Source organism: Myxine glutinosa, chromosome 6 (genome assembly GCF_964187855.1).
Source record: "Myxine glutinosa chromosome 6, kmMyxGlut1.1, whole genome shotgun sequence".
Taxonomy (NCBI): Eukaryota; Metazoa; Chordata; class Myxini; order Myxiniformes; family Myxinidae; genus Myxine; species Myxine glutinosa.
The window spans coordinates 164,135,420-164,149,502 of record NC_136266.1 but is presented as its reverse complement, the minus strand read 5'-3'; the positions used below and the strand labels follow the sequence as shown (position 1 = coordinate 164,149,502).

Sequence of the window (14,083 nt, the reverse complement as noted above, 5' to 3'; positions counted from 1 at the left end):
CATTCTTTTTTTAGTTTTTTTTTTCATATTCCTGCAAGGTGATGTAATATACACACCATGTCGTCACACACCACTCATGCACTAACACCTCCTTTTTTCATAGCAACATAGCACAAACAATATGTTATCAAGTGATTTCTCCATTCAAATTCCCTTGTTTGTGATTATCTCATGGCAACGTCCTTTGTAAAAACAAACTTAAATCCGTTTCTTTCACAATTTGCTAGCTACATTTTAATTTGCATTCATTATTATTACATTAAGGAGTCCCTCTTTCTTGACCTTCTGACAATAAGAATCATCCTTTGTGCCAGTGACTGTTGTACACACCTGTCTTGTTGCACCATTCAGGGAGCTGCTGGTCTTCAAACAAAACTTTGAGCTCGTTGTAACGTTTGCTCGAGCTCAAAAAAGGAAAAAGGCTGATTGAATGTTCCAATATTAATTGATCGTTCATGTTTAATTCCTTTGTAGGACTTGTTGATGAAGACCAAATGAAAAGCAACGATCTACATGCATTACCCACACACTCTGGCAAGGTATGTTAGGTGTAAAGGCTGATTTATGCTTCTGCAAACATGCACGGGTGTCGCCCGCAGACGTCCGCATGGGTGTTTGCCAACTTACTTGCATGTAACGTTAACGCGTGCAGTACGGGGCAGTGTCACATTTACTAAAACTAAAGAATGTACAGAAAATGGAGAAGCACCCAGAAATGGAAACCCGTTTCCACCTCCGGTAAAAGTGTAAACATTCTGTTTGAATGTTTTGGTTCTTTGTTTTAGTTCCAGATTTGGGTCTGGGCCCAACCCTCAATGCTACCAGATATACTTCCCTGCTCAACCAATCAGCGTTTGTTTGACGCACATGACCACAGCTACGCGCGACGCATTGTTGAGATTTTGGAGGGGTGCGCATCGACCCCTCGGCGAGCCTATGCGGGCTACGGTTACCCATAAACCCCTTCTCTGCATAGCTATGCAGAGACGCTTACGTGCATCTTCGCAGAAGCATAACTCCGGCTTATGTGATCATTGTCTCAATAAACCAACAAAAAAAAGATAATTCATTCAGAAATACGGATTGATCAATTCGCTCAGAAATAGAGAGATTCATTACCCCAGAATTAGAGATAGATTAATTACGCCAGAATTAGAGATAGATTAATTACCCCAGAATTAGAGATAGATTAAATCCCACATAATTGGAGAAAGATTAATTACTGTACCCCAGAATTGGAGATAGATTAAATCCCCCATAATTAGAGATAGATTAATTCCCCCACAATTAGAGATAGATTAAATCCCCCATAATTAGAGATAGATTAATTCCCCCACAATTAGAGATAGATTAAATCCCCCAGAATTAGAGACAGATGAATTCCCTCAGAATTAGAGACAGATGAAATCCCCCAGAATTAGAGATAGATTAATTCCCTCAGAATTAGAGACAGATTAAATCCCCTAGAATTAGAGAAAGATGAATTCCCCCACAATTAGAGATAGATTAAATCCCCCAGAATTAGAGATAGATTCATTCCCCCGCAACTAGAGATAGATTAAATCCCCCAGAATTACAGATAGATTAAATCCCCCAGAATTAGAGATAGATTAAATCCCCCAGAATTAGAGATAGATTAAATCCCTCAGAATTAGAGAAAGATTAAATCCCACATAATTAGAGAAAGATTAATTACCCCAGAATTAGAGATAGATTAAATCCCCCAGAATTAGAGATAGATTAAATCTCCCAGAATTAGACATAGATTAAATCCCCCAGAATTAGAAATAGATTCATTCCCCCACAATTAGAGAAAGATTAATTACCCCAGAATTAGAGATAGATTAAATCCCCCAGAATTAGAGATAGATTAAATCCCCCAGAATTGCAGATAGATTAAATCCCCCAGAATTAGAGATAGATTAAATCCCCCAGAATTAGAGAAAGATTAAATCCCACACAATTAGAGAAAGATGAATTACCCCAGAATTAGAGATAGATTAATTACCCCAGAATTAGAGATAGATGAAATCCCCCAGAATTAGAGATAGATTAAATCCCCCAGAATTAGAGAAAGATTAAATCCCACATAATTAGAGAAAGATGAATTACCCCAGAATTAGAGATAGATTAATTACCCCAGAATTAGAGATAGATTAAATCCCACATAATTAGAGAAAGATGAATTACCCCAGAATTAGACATAGATTAATTACCCCAGAATTAGAGATAGATTAAATCCCACATAATTAGAGAAAGATGAATTACCCCAGAATTAGAGATAGATTAATTACCCCAGAATTAGAGATAGATTAAATCTCCCAGAATTAGAGATAGATTAAATCCCACAGAATTAGAGAAAGATTAAATCTCCCAGAATTAGAGATAGATTAAATCCCCCAGAATTAGAGAAAGATTAAATCCCACATAATTAGAGAAAGATGAATTCCCCCAGAATTAGAGATAGATTAATTACCCCAGAATTAGAGATAGATTAAATCTCCCAGAATTAGAGATAGATTAAATCTCCCAGAATTAGAGATAGATTAAATCCCCCAGAATTAGAGATAGATGAAATCCCACATAATTAGAGATAGATTAAATCCCACATAATTAGAGAAAGATTAAATCCCACATAATTAGAGAAATATTCAATCCCACATAATTAGAGATAGATTAAATCTCCCAGAATTAGAGATAGATTAAATCTCCCAGAATTACAGATAGATTAAATCCCACATAATTAGAGAAAGATTAAATCTCCCAGAATTAGAGATAGATTAAATCCCCCAGAATTAGAGAAAGATTAAATCCCTCATAATTAAAGAAAGATGAATTACCCCAGAATTAGAGATAGATTAAATCCCCCAGAATTAAATCCCCCAGATTAAATCCCCCAGAATTAGAGATAGATTAAATCCCCCAGAATTAAATCCCCCAGATTAAATCCCCCAGAATTAGAGATAGATTAAGTCCCCCAGAATTAATTCCCCAGAATTAATTCCCCCACAATTAGAGATAGATTAAATCCCCCAGAATTAAAGAAAGATTAAATACCCCAGAATTAGAGAAAGATTAAATCCCCCAGAATTAGAGATAGATTAAATCCCCCAGAATTAAATCCCCCAGATTAAATCCCCCAGATTAAATCCCCCAGAATTAGAGATAGATTAAGTCCCCCAGAATTAATTCCCCAGAATTAATTCCCCCACAATTAGAGATAGATTAAATCCCCCAGAATTAAAGAAAGATTAAATTCCCCAGAAGGAGAGATAGATTAAATCACCCAGAATTAGAGAAAGATTAAATCCCCCAGAATTAGAGATAGATTAAATCCCCCAGAATTAAATCCCCCAGATTAAATCCCCCAGAATTAGAGATAGATTAAATCTCCCAGAATTAGAGAAATATTACCCCAGAATTAGAGAAAGATTAAATTACCCAGAAGTAGAGATAGATTAAATCACCCAGAATTAGAGAAAGAATAAATCCCCCAGAATTAGAGATAGATTAAATCCCCCAGAATTAAATCCCCCAGATTAAATCCCCCAGAATTAGACATAGATTAAATCTCCCAGAATTAGAGTTAGATTAAATCCCCCAGAATTAGAGAAAGATTAAATCCCACATAATTAGAGAAAGATTAATTACCCCAGAATTAGAGATAGATTAAATCTCCCAGAATTAGAGATACTAGGGCATGCCCGTACTATATCTATATCTAAAATTATATCCCCCCCCTCTATTTACATGAAATGGTTTGGTCCAAAGCGAACGGCTTGCGAGTACGGTGACAATCCCCCCCCCCCTCTATTTACATGAAATGGTTTGGTCCAAAGCGAACGGCTTGCGGAGTTTGGTAAAGAAATCGCCATCGCGTGCACAAACGCGCAGGAAAGCGAAAGAATCGCAAATTAGTTTTAATTAGTTTTAAAACATAGTTTAACGCCAACATAGCGGCAACATAGTTTGCCAACGTGAAATAAATGAATACGCTCTCAAATGTGCCGTCCGAGGCAGAGTCTGTTCGCCACCTTCGGCACACGTGATAACTCGCTGCTCTCTGATTGGTTGAATCGTTTTTTGGACATAGCTCGGTAAATACTTGTCCGATTAATATGAAACCTTGAAAAGGCACATCCTCGGGTCCCCAGCAATATACCTGGCAAGTTTCAAGTATATCGGACCCGTGGTTGTCGAGAAACAGCGGTCACAGACAAACACACAGACATACACACATACACACACACAGAGATTACTGGAATTATAGATAGATATTAAATCCCCCAGAATTAAATCCCCCAGATTAAATCCCCCAGAATTAGAGATAGATTAAATCCCCCAGAATAAATCCCCCAGAATTAATTCCCCCACAATTATAGATATATTAAATCCCCCAGAATTAAAGAAAGATTAAATCCCCCAGAATTAGAGAAAGACTAAAGCCCCCAGAATTAAATCCCCCAGATTAAATCCCCCAGAATAAATCCCCCAGAATTAATTCCCCCACAATTATAGATATATTAAATCCCTCAGAATTAAAGAAAGATTCAATCCCCCCAGAATTAGAGAAAGATTAAATTCCCCAGAAGTAGAGATAGATGAAATCCCCCAGAATTAGAGAAAGATGAAATCCCCCAGAATTAGAGAAAGATTCAATCCCCCCAGAATTAGAGAAAGATTAAATTCCCCAGAAGTAGAGATAGATTCATTCCCCCACAATTAGAGATAGATTAAATCCCCCAAAATTAGAGATAGATTAAATCCCCCAAAATTAGAGATAGATTAAATCCCCCAAAATTAGAGATAGATTAAATCTCCCAGAATTAGAGATAGATTAAATCCTCCAGAATTAAATCCCCCAGATTAAATCCCCCAGAATTAGAGATAGATTAAATCCCCCAGAATAAATCCCCCAGAATTAATTCCCCCAAAATTAGAGATAGATTAATTCCCTCAGAATTAGAGACAGATTAAATCCCCTAGAATTAGAGAAAGATGAATTCCCCCACAATTAGAGATAGATTAAATCCCCCAGAATTAGAGATAGATTCATTCCCCCAGAATTACAGATAGATTAAATCCCCCAGAATTAGAGACAGATTAAATCCCCCAGAATTAGAGATAGATTAAATCCCCCAGAATTAGAGATAGATTAAATCCCCCAGAATTAGAGAAAGATTAAATCCCACATAATTAGAGAAACATTAATTACCCCAGAATTAGAGATAGATTAAATCCCCCAGAATTAGAGATAGATTAAATCTCCCAGAATTAGAGATAGATTAAATCCCCCAGAATTAGAAATAGATTCATTCCCCCGCAATTAGAGAAAGATTAATTACCCCAGAATTAGAGAAAGATTAAATCCCCCAGAATTAGAGATAGATTAAATCCCCCAGAATTGCAGATAGATTAAATCCCCCAGAATTAGAGAAAGATTAAATCCCCCAGAATTAGAGATGGATTAAATCCCCCAGAATTAGAGATCGATTAAATCTCCCAGAATTAGAGATAGATTAAATCTCCCAGAATTAGAGATAGATTAAATCCCCCAGAATTAGAGAAAGATTAAATCCCACATAATTAGAGAAAGATGAATTACCCCAGAATTAGAGATAGATTAATTACCCCAGAATTAGAGATAGATGAAATCCCCCAGAATTAGAGATAGATGAAATCCCCCAGAATTAGAGATAGATTAAATCCCCCAGAATTAGAGAAAGATTAAATCCCACATAATTAGAGAAAGATGAATTACCCCAGAATTAGAGATAGATTAAATCCCACATAATTAGAGAAAGATGAATTACCCCAGAATTAGAGATAGATTAATTACCCCAGAATTAGAGATAGATTAAATCCCACATAATTAGAGAAAGATGATTTTGTCCAAGTCTTCAGAGAGTGAGGAGGCTGCAGACTGCCGATCTGAGGGAAGAGGAATGGAGCGGCAGAGAGTGGAGTCATCAGCAAAGAGATAGAGAGGATTTTCAAGAGAGTCAGAGAGATCATTGATGAAGACCAGAAAAAGCACGGGGCCCAGAACACTGCCTTGGGGAACTCCAGCCTGAACAGGAAGAGGAGATGAGAGAAACCCATTCAGGGCCACACGTTGACGACGACTAGAGAGGAAGTCCGCCAGCCATGCGTGGAGATTTCCATGGATACCAAAGGAGGAGAGTTTGGTGAGCAGAGCGGGGTGCCAGACCGTGTCGAAGGCACGTGATATGTCGATGGAGACAGCTCTAATTTCCTGTTTGGCATTGAGGACCTCCATCCATCGTTGAGACAGCAGAAGCAGCATGTCCAGAGTAGAGTGACCTGGTCTGAAACCAAATTGATGATCAGAGATCAAGCCATTGGAGAAGAGAAAAGATTTCATATCCGAAGCAATGATGGATTCCATGACTTTGCTGATAATTGGGAGAAGGCTGATTGGTCTGTAGTTGCTAGGATCTGTTTTTGCACCTTTTTTGTGCAAAGCGGTGATGTTGGCTGATTTCCAAGCAGATGGCAGTTGACCTTGAGCAAAAGAGAGGGTGAAGAGAACAGAGAGAGGGTGAGATAGAGCAGCAAAGCAGGATTTTAGGACCCGTGGGCTGATGCCGTCGGGTCCAGTTGCAGAATCAGACTCGAGGGTTGACAGAAACTTTTCCACCTTGTCAGGAGGAAAGGACACGGAGTCCAGGAGCAGCAGGGTACGACTGGGTATGGTGGGTACAGAGAGGGATGGGTTTGGGACACAAGATTTAGAGGCAAACACAGAGTTGAGGCATTCAGCTTTTTCACGTGCGGAGTCAGCTGTGTAGCCGTTTGAGGTAAGGGAGGGGATGGAGGGGGAACAAACACCAGAAACGGATTTGACCAGACGCCACCAGGATTTGGAAGAGGGAGACAGATAAGAGAGTTCGGTCTTGAGAACGGAGAGATATTGTTTCCTGGCTCTCCTGAGGGTGGACACACACTTGTTTCAGGCTTTGTGAAAGGAAATTAGATTTCCTTCCGTTGGATTTGCTTTCCAGGAGACGAAGGCAAGTTGTTTCTGGGCAACAGCCTCACCACAAGATTCCGTGTACCATGGACGGGAGGAAGGGTATGACAACTGAAGACGAGATGGGATAAATCTGTGCATGAGAGAGAGCAATTTACTTTGGAAGAATTCCCAGGATGAGTTGATGTCAGAGGTGGTAGAGATGGGAGACCAGTCCAGATGATTGATGGCTGCTTGAAGACCGTGCCAGTTGGCCTGAGTGAAATGCCAGACTCGTCGACGCTTAGCAGGCTCCCTGAGGATGGTCAGAGAGATGTCCACTTTAACAAGGACATGATCAGATGATCCGATTGGAGCAGAAGAAGAGCAGCAGACATTTTCAGGGAAGTTAGTCATAACCAGGTCCAGAAGAGAAGATGTTCCGTTGACTGAGATCCGGGTCGGGAAATTGACAGATTGTGTCAGTCCCAGTGAGTCGCAGAAGTCCTTTGCTGAGGAGCCATGGCTGGTGAGAGAGGTACCCACACCCAGCCAACTGGCATGATGACAGTTGAAATCACCACATATGAGGAAGAGAGAGTTGGGATGAGTAGATAGAAGTTGGTCCATATTATCAGACAGCGAGATGTAGATGGAGTCATCACTGTTTGGTGGACGGTACAACACACATATGAACAAGAGGTGGGAGCGAAGGGGAAGCCGTAGCCAGAGGTATTCCTGGGGGTGAGGTGGAGAGAGTGCAGTGCAGGGCGAGTGAGGAAGAGAGTTTTTGATAAAGATAGCAACCCCGCCTCCAGGACGAGGCTCAGGTCTATCATACCGGAGGAGGGAGTAGCCCGGGAGAGATACTAAGGAATCAGAGACATCATAAAGGAGGAAAGTTTCTGTTAAGCAGATCACGTCTGGTTTGACAGAAGCAACCTGTATGGAGAGATCAGTTAAGTTTGAACGAAGGCCCCGGATGTTTGAGGTCCATACCGTTAATGAAGAGGAAGGGGGAGCATCAGATACAGAACAGGGGGGAGGAGGGGTAGGGTAAGATGTGGAAGAGGTGGAAGAGGTAGGGAGAGCTGTTGAAGGTGTGTCAGAGATTTCAGAATAGCTCGGAGAAAGGGAAGGATGGGGCGGACAAAAGGTTTGATGGTGATTGGGTGAGGCACAATGAGGTGTTATTTGAGGAGGGGGAAGAGCGAGGCAGAAGGTTGGGGGAGATGGAGGTGAGAGTTGGAAGGGGGAAGAAGCAGGGAGGACGCTTTGAGGAGGGGGAGTGAGAGGGGGGAAATTGAGAAGCAATGAGGGTGGGGAGATTTGAAGGGGAGGGGTGAGGGGGTAGTTTGGGAGGGAAGGGACAAGGGGAGGGATTTGAAAGGGATGGGATATGGGTGAGATTTGGAGGGGAGGGGTGAGGCAGGAGTCTAGGAGGGGAGGGGCGAGGGGGCGTCTTGGCAGGGAGGGGTGAGGGGGTAGTTTAGGAGGGAGGGGGCAAGGGGGGAGATTTGAAAGGGATGGGTGATGGGGAAGATTTGGAGGGGAGGGCTGATGGGGATGATTTGGAGGGGAGGGGTTATGGGGAAGATTTGGAGGGGAGGGGTGAGATTGGATTTTAGAAAGTGTACGATTTATGGGAAACGAACATTTATTGCAAAATGGGTTTCTTGTGACCTTCGAGTTAAAAATACGTTTAAGGACGCTGGATGGAGGATGGAGTGCAGCAGAGTTTAGGGAATGTAGAAAAAAGGCACTATAGGAGATGGATATTTTTTTTGGGATGAATTGATTTGGTGAGCAAGTCGAAAGCAGCCTTTTAAAGAAGAAGAAGAAAAAGGTGTTATAAAATATGATGGAATACATAACTTGAGGGGAAAGTGTAAACATTGAAGGTTAATAACAGTGAAAACTATCTGGGGAAATGGGGGAGAAACACGTGGTCGAAGAACGAACGAACGAATAAGAATGAATAAACGAATGAGAACAGAGAAGGAAATGTTTTTTTTTTTTGTTTTTTTTTTTGAGTTGCGATTTTCACAAGGAAGTAGGTGTATGTAGGCTATGGGTATGGGTAGTACCCATACCCATACCCATACCCATAGTATACCCATAGTAGGCTATGGGTGTAAAGACTGGGAATACAGAGAACGAAAGTTATTGGATCACAAACGACGGACCGCTGAGAGAAAAACAAAGCCTCAAGGTTGTACAGTGTACACTGTACAAGGCCTCAAGACACGACACGAATTAACACGATTTTCAATACAGGTATGAAAGATTTGCACCGAAAAATCTTCGTCGGGACACAATATACGTACAACACCATAAATAAATACAGTTTTAACGAAAATACAAATGGGAACAATCACTTAACTTCGATTTCAAATCGTTCGCGACGCGGCAAAGGCCTTGCTCGCGACACGGCAAACAGACGATCAATTTATGAAAGATAAACACCGAGAAACGACCAAAGTTGCACACAATAACTTCACACACCGAAAGATAAATACAGTTTCGACAAAATACAATTGTGAACAGACTTAACTTCGAAAAACGTGGAGACCGTGTGGAGCTTCGAAAATCCCTCCCACCGTTTCCGAGATCTCGCGAGACCTAAATGGACATGTGGGTAGGAGTATGGACGGTTTTGAGGGAGTTCATGGGGGTTACGGATATGGTGTGAGAAATGGAGAAGGTAAAAGGATTTTGGAGTTTGCTGATGGAGCTGATTTGTTGATTTGTAATACTCAGTTCCAGAAAGAGGATAATAAGCTTGTTACATCAACGTCAGGTGGATCGACGACAACCGTTGACTACCTGATGGTGCGTAGGCGAGATATGGGGCACCTCCGGGACACAAAGGTGATCCCGGGGGAGGAGGCTGTTTCACAGCACCACTTGATTGTCTGCGACATAAGGGTGAAAGGTGCGAGGAGAGCTCGGCGGGTGAAGTACCAACCGAGAATGAAGGTGTGGAGGTTGAAAGAGGTGACAGTAAGGGAGGCATTAAAAGAGAGGCTGAGTAGGGTAGAGGCTGATGTGGTTGAGCTTGAAAGTGGTTGGATGTCAATGAAAGATAGTCTGTTGGGAGCCGGTGGTGAGGTATGTGGATGGACAAAAGGACCACCGAGGCACTTGGGAACATGGTGGTGGGATGATGAAGTTGGAAAGAGGATTGATGAGAAGAGGAAGAAGTTCAAGGAGTGGCAGAAGGCGAAGGGTACGGGAGCAGAAAAAGCAGAGCATGAAAGTTATAAGGCAGCCAAGAAGGCTGCAAAGAAAGAGGTAGCAAAGGCTATAAGGCAGCCAGAAGGCTGCAAAGAAAGAGGTAGCAAAGGCGCAGGAGGCATGTAGGAAAATGTTCGGAGAACGCTTGGATTCGGAAGAGGGTCAGAGAGCGGTATTCAGGATTGCAAAGCAGATAGCGAAAGAGAGGTGTGATGTGATGGGGGTGAGTTGCTTGGGACAAATCGTTGTGGACCCAGATGGAATTAAAGGAAGACGGAAGAGATGTATGGAAATGCTGTTGAATGCAGAGAATGAATGGCATGGCAACATAGAGAGTAACCCAGTTTTAGGACCGGCAGAGAAGATAACTGAGAAGGAAGTTGAGGAAGCGATAAAAGCAATGAAGAGTAGAAAAGCAGGAGGGCCGACGGGAGTTGTGGGAGATGTGTTGAAGGCAGCAGGAAGTTGGGGTGTGAAGAGAATGACAGAGATCTGTAATCTGGTGGTGAAAGAAGGCTGCATTCCAGTGGATTGGGAACTGAGTACCCTCGTCCCTCTATACAAGGGGAAAGGTGACCCTCTGGAGTGTGGCTCGTACCGAGCGATAAAGTTATTGGAGCATGGAATGAAGGTATTGGAAAGGGTGTTGGAGAGGAGGATAAGGAAGAAAGTGCAGATCGACGAAATGCAGTTTTGGATTTATGCCAGGAAGAGGAATGACAGACGCGCTTTTTATTGTGAGGCAGTTGCAGGAGAAGTACATGGAGAAGAGGAAGAAGCTGTTTCTTGGGTTTGTTGATCTGGAGGAAGCATTCGATAGGGTTCCACATGAAGTATTGACACGGGCATTGAGGAAGTTAGGAGTGGAGGAATGGTTGATCAGAGTAGTGATGGCAATGTACAAAAGAGCGCGCACAGCTGTAAGGATGAAGGATGGGAACAGTGGTGAGTTTGAGGTGAAGGTGGGAGCGCATCAGGGGTCGGTACTAAGGTCACTACTATTTGTAGCTGTGATGGAGGTGCTGGCTCAGAACGTAAAGGAGGGTTTTTTGGGGGGGTTTTTTGTTTTTGTTTTGTTGTATACAGAATCGAGGCTCGTGAAAGAGCTAACATTTATTTCACAAACAAATCTAACAGACAAACAAAATATATAAAAAGAGGGAGCAGTAGACAAGATGGGGAGAGAAGGGGAAGCACACAAACACAACATTTGAGAGCAGGGACATCGGGAGATGTGTGGGAGGGAGAGGGCTTGGCGGGAGGGGGCGTGGGAAGGGGGGGGGTGGGAGAAGTATAAAACACAAGGACACCAAGGACTGAAGTTGGTATTTCAAAAAAGTGGATTTGGGGTGAAATTAGCAGGGGTAGAAAAGATCAAGGTTTTGGATGGGGGAAGATAAGAGATGGTGGTGAACAGCTGTTTTAAAGACCTGGAGGGAGGAGTGGGATTGAAGAGAGTGAGGGAGTTTGTTCCAGAGGCGGGAGAAAAGAGGAATGAAGGAGTGAAGGTGAGCAGAGGGTCTTGATTTTGGCAGTTTAACCATAAGAGGGTTGCAGGCAGATCTTGTGCGACCTGCAGGAATATTTGGGGGACAGAGCCCAGAGACAGCTGGGAGGGCAAGGCCGGAGAGGAGTCGGTAGAAGACGGAAAGACCACCAACCTGCCGGCGGTGAGTGAGTGAAAGGCCCTTGGAGTTAGCTTCATCGCGGGAGATTCCAATGATTCTGATCGCTTTGGTTTCATCCGCGTGAAGACGAGCTAGGTGTGAGGCAGGAGCACCAGCCCAGAGGGGATAGTAGTATTCCATTGAGCTGCAGATGAAAGCCTTGTATGTGGTGAGGAGCTCAGGTGTGCCAAGGAAGGACTTCGCACGACGGAGGATGCCCAGTCGGCGGCTGGCTTTGGAGGCCAGATTTGAAATGTGGTTTTCCCAGGAAAGATCATGGCAGATAGTGAGACCCAAAAGCTTGAGTGACATAACGTCGTGGAGAGGTTTGTTGACAAAGTACATGGGAGGGTTGTCCAGACGGTCTTTTCGAAGAGACATAGTGATAGTGTGAGATTTTTCAGGATTGAAATGTTCCACTTGTTTGCCCAGTCTGTGATTTTGTCGAGGTCTGCAGAGAGTGAGGAGGCTGCTGCCTGCCTATCTGAAGGAATAGGTATGGAGTGGCAGAGAGTAGAGTCATCAGCAAAGAGATAGAGAGGATTTTCCAAGAGAGTCAGAGAGATCATTGATGAAGACCAGAAAACGCACAGGGCCCAGAACACTGCCTTGGGGAACTCCAGCCTGAATCGGAAGAGGAGATGAGATAAACCCATTCAGGGCCACACGTTGACTACGACTAGAGAGGAAGTGCGCCAGCCATGCGTGGAGATTTCCATGGATACCAAAGGAGGAGAGTTTGGTGAGCAGAGCGTGGTGCCAGACCGTGAGTCCCAGTGAGTCGCAGAAGTCCTTTGCTGAGGAGCCATGGCTTGTGATAGAGGTACCCACACCCAGCCAACTGGCATGGTGACAATTGAAATCACCACATATGAGGAAGAGAGAGTTGGGATGGGTAGATAGAAGTTGGTCCATATTATCAGACAGCAAGATGTATATGGAGTCATCACTGTTTGGTGGACGGCACAACACACATATGAACAAAAGGTGGGAGCGAAGGGGAAGCCGTAGCCAAAGGTATTCCTGGGGGTGAGGTGGAGAGAGGGCAGTGCAGGGTGAGTGAGGAAGAGTTTTTTTAAATAAAGATAGCAACCCCACCTCCAGGACATGGCTCAGATCTAACCTTCCTGGAGGTGCGAATAACCTGGGATAGATACCAAGGAATCAGAGACACCATGAGGTAGGAAAGTTTCTGTTAAGCAGATCACGTCTGGTTTGTCAGAAGCAACCTGTATGGAGAGATCAGTCAAGTTTGAGCGAAGGCCCCGGATGTTTGAGGTCCATACCGTTAATGAAGAGGAAGGGGGAGCATCGTATACAGAACAGGGGGGGGCGGGGTAGGGGGGGTTAGGGTAAGAAGTGGAAGAGGAGGAAGTCATAGGGAGAGCTGTTGAAGGTTTGTCAGAGATTTCAGATTAGCTTTGAGAAAGGGAAGAATGGGGCAGACAAAAGGTTTGATGGTGATTGGGTGAGGCACAGTGAGGTGTTATTTGAGGAGGGGGAAGAGCGAGGCAGAAGGTTGTGGGAGATGAAGGTGAAAGTTGGAAGGGGAAGAAGCGGGGAGGACGCTTTGAGGAGGAGGGGTGAGAGGGGAGTCTTTGAGGGGAGGAGCGAGGGAGAGTCTCGGAGGGGAGGGGTGTGGGGGGAGTTTAGGAGGGAAGGGGCAAGGGGGGAGATTTTAAAGGGATGGGTGATGGGGAAGATTTGGAGGGGAGGTGCAAGGGGGAAGATTTGTAAGAGATGGGTGATGGGGAAGATTTGGAGGGGAGGGGCAAGGGGGTAGATTTGGAGGGGAGGGGTGATGGGGAAGTTTTGGAGGGGAGGGGTGATGGGGAAGTTTTGGAGGGAAGGGGCGATGGGGAAGATTTGGAGGGGAGGGGCAAGGGGGAAGATTTTAAAGGGATGGGTGATGGGGAAGATTTGGAGGGGAGGGGCAATGGGGAAGATTTGAAAGAAATGGGTGATGGGGAAGATTTGGAGGGGAGGGGCAAGGGGGTAGATTTGGAGGGGAGGGGTGATGGGGAAGTTTTGGAGGGGAGGGGTGTTGGGGAAGTTTTGGAGGGAAGGGGTGATGGGGAAGTTTTGGAGGGGAGGGGTGTTGGGGAAGTTTTGGAGGGAAGGGGTGAGATTGGATTTTAGAAAGTGTACGATTAATGGGAAACGAACATTTATTGCAAAATGAGTTTCTTGTGACCTTCGAGTCAAA

General features: G+C 43.8%; 1 long non-coding RNA gene across 1 annotated transcript in view; it reads left to right on the top strand.

Moving 5' to 3' along the window:
• LOC144892696 (uncharacterized) overlaps positions 1-539 on the top strand; it is a 44,651-nt gene extending 44,112 nt beyond the window's left edge. The window contains exon 3 of the long non-coding RNA XR_013623911.1: positions 475-539. This is a non-coding gene — a long non-coding RNA (uncharacterized LOC144892696). The remainder of the gene's footprint in view (positions 1-474) is intronic.
• Positions 540-14,083: the final 13,544 nt, after the last annotated feature.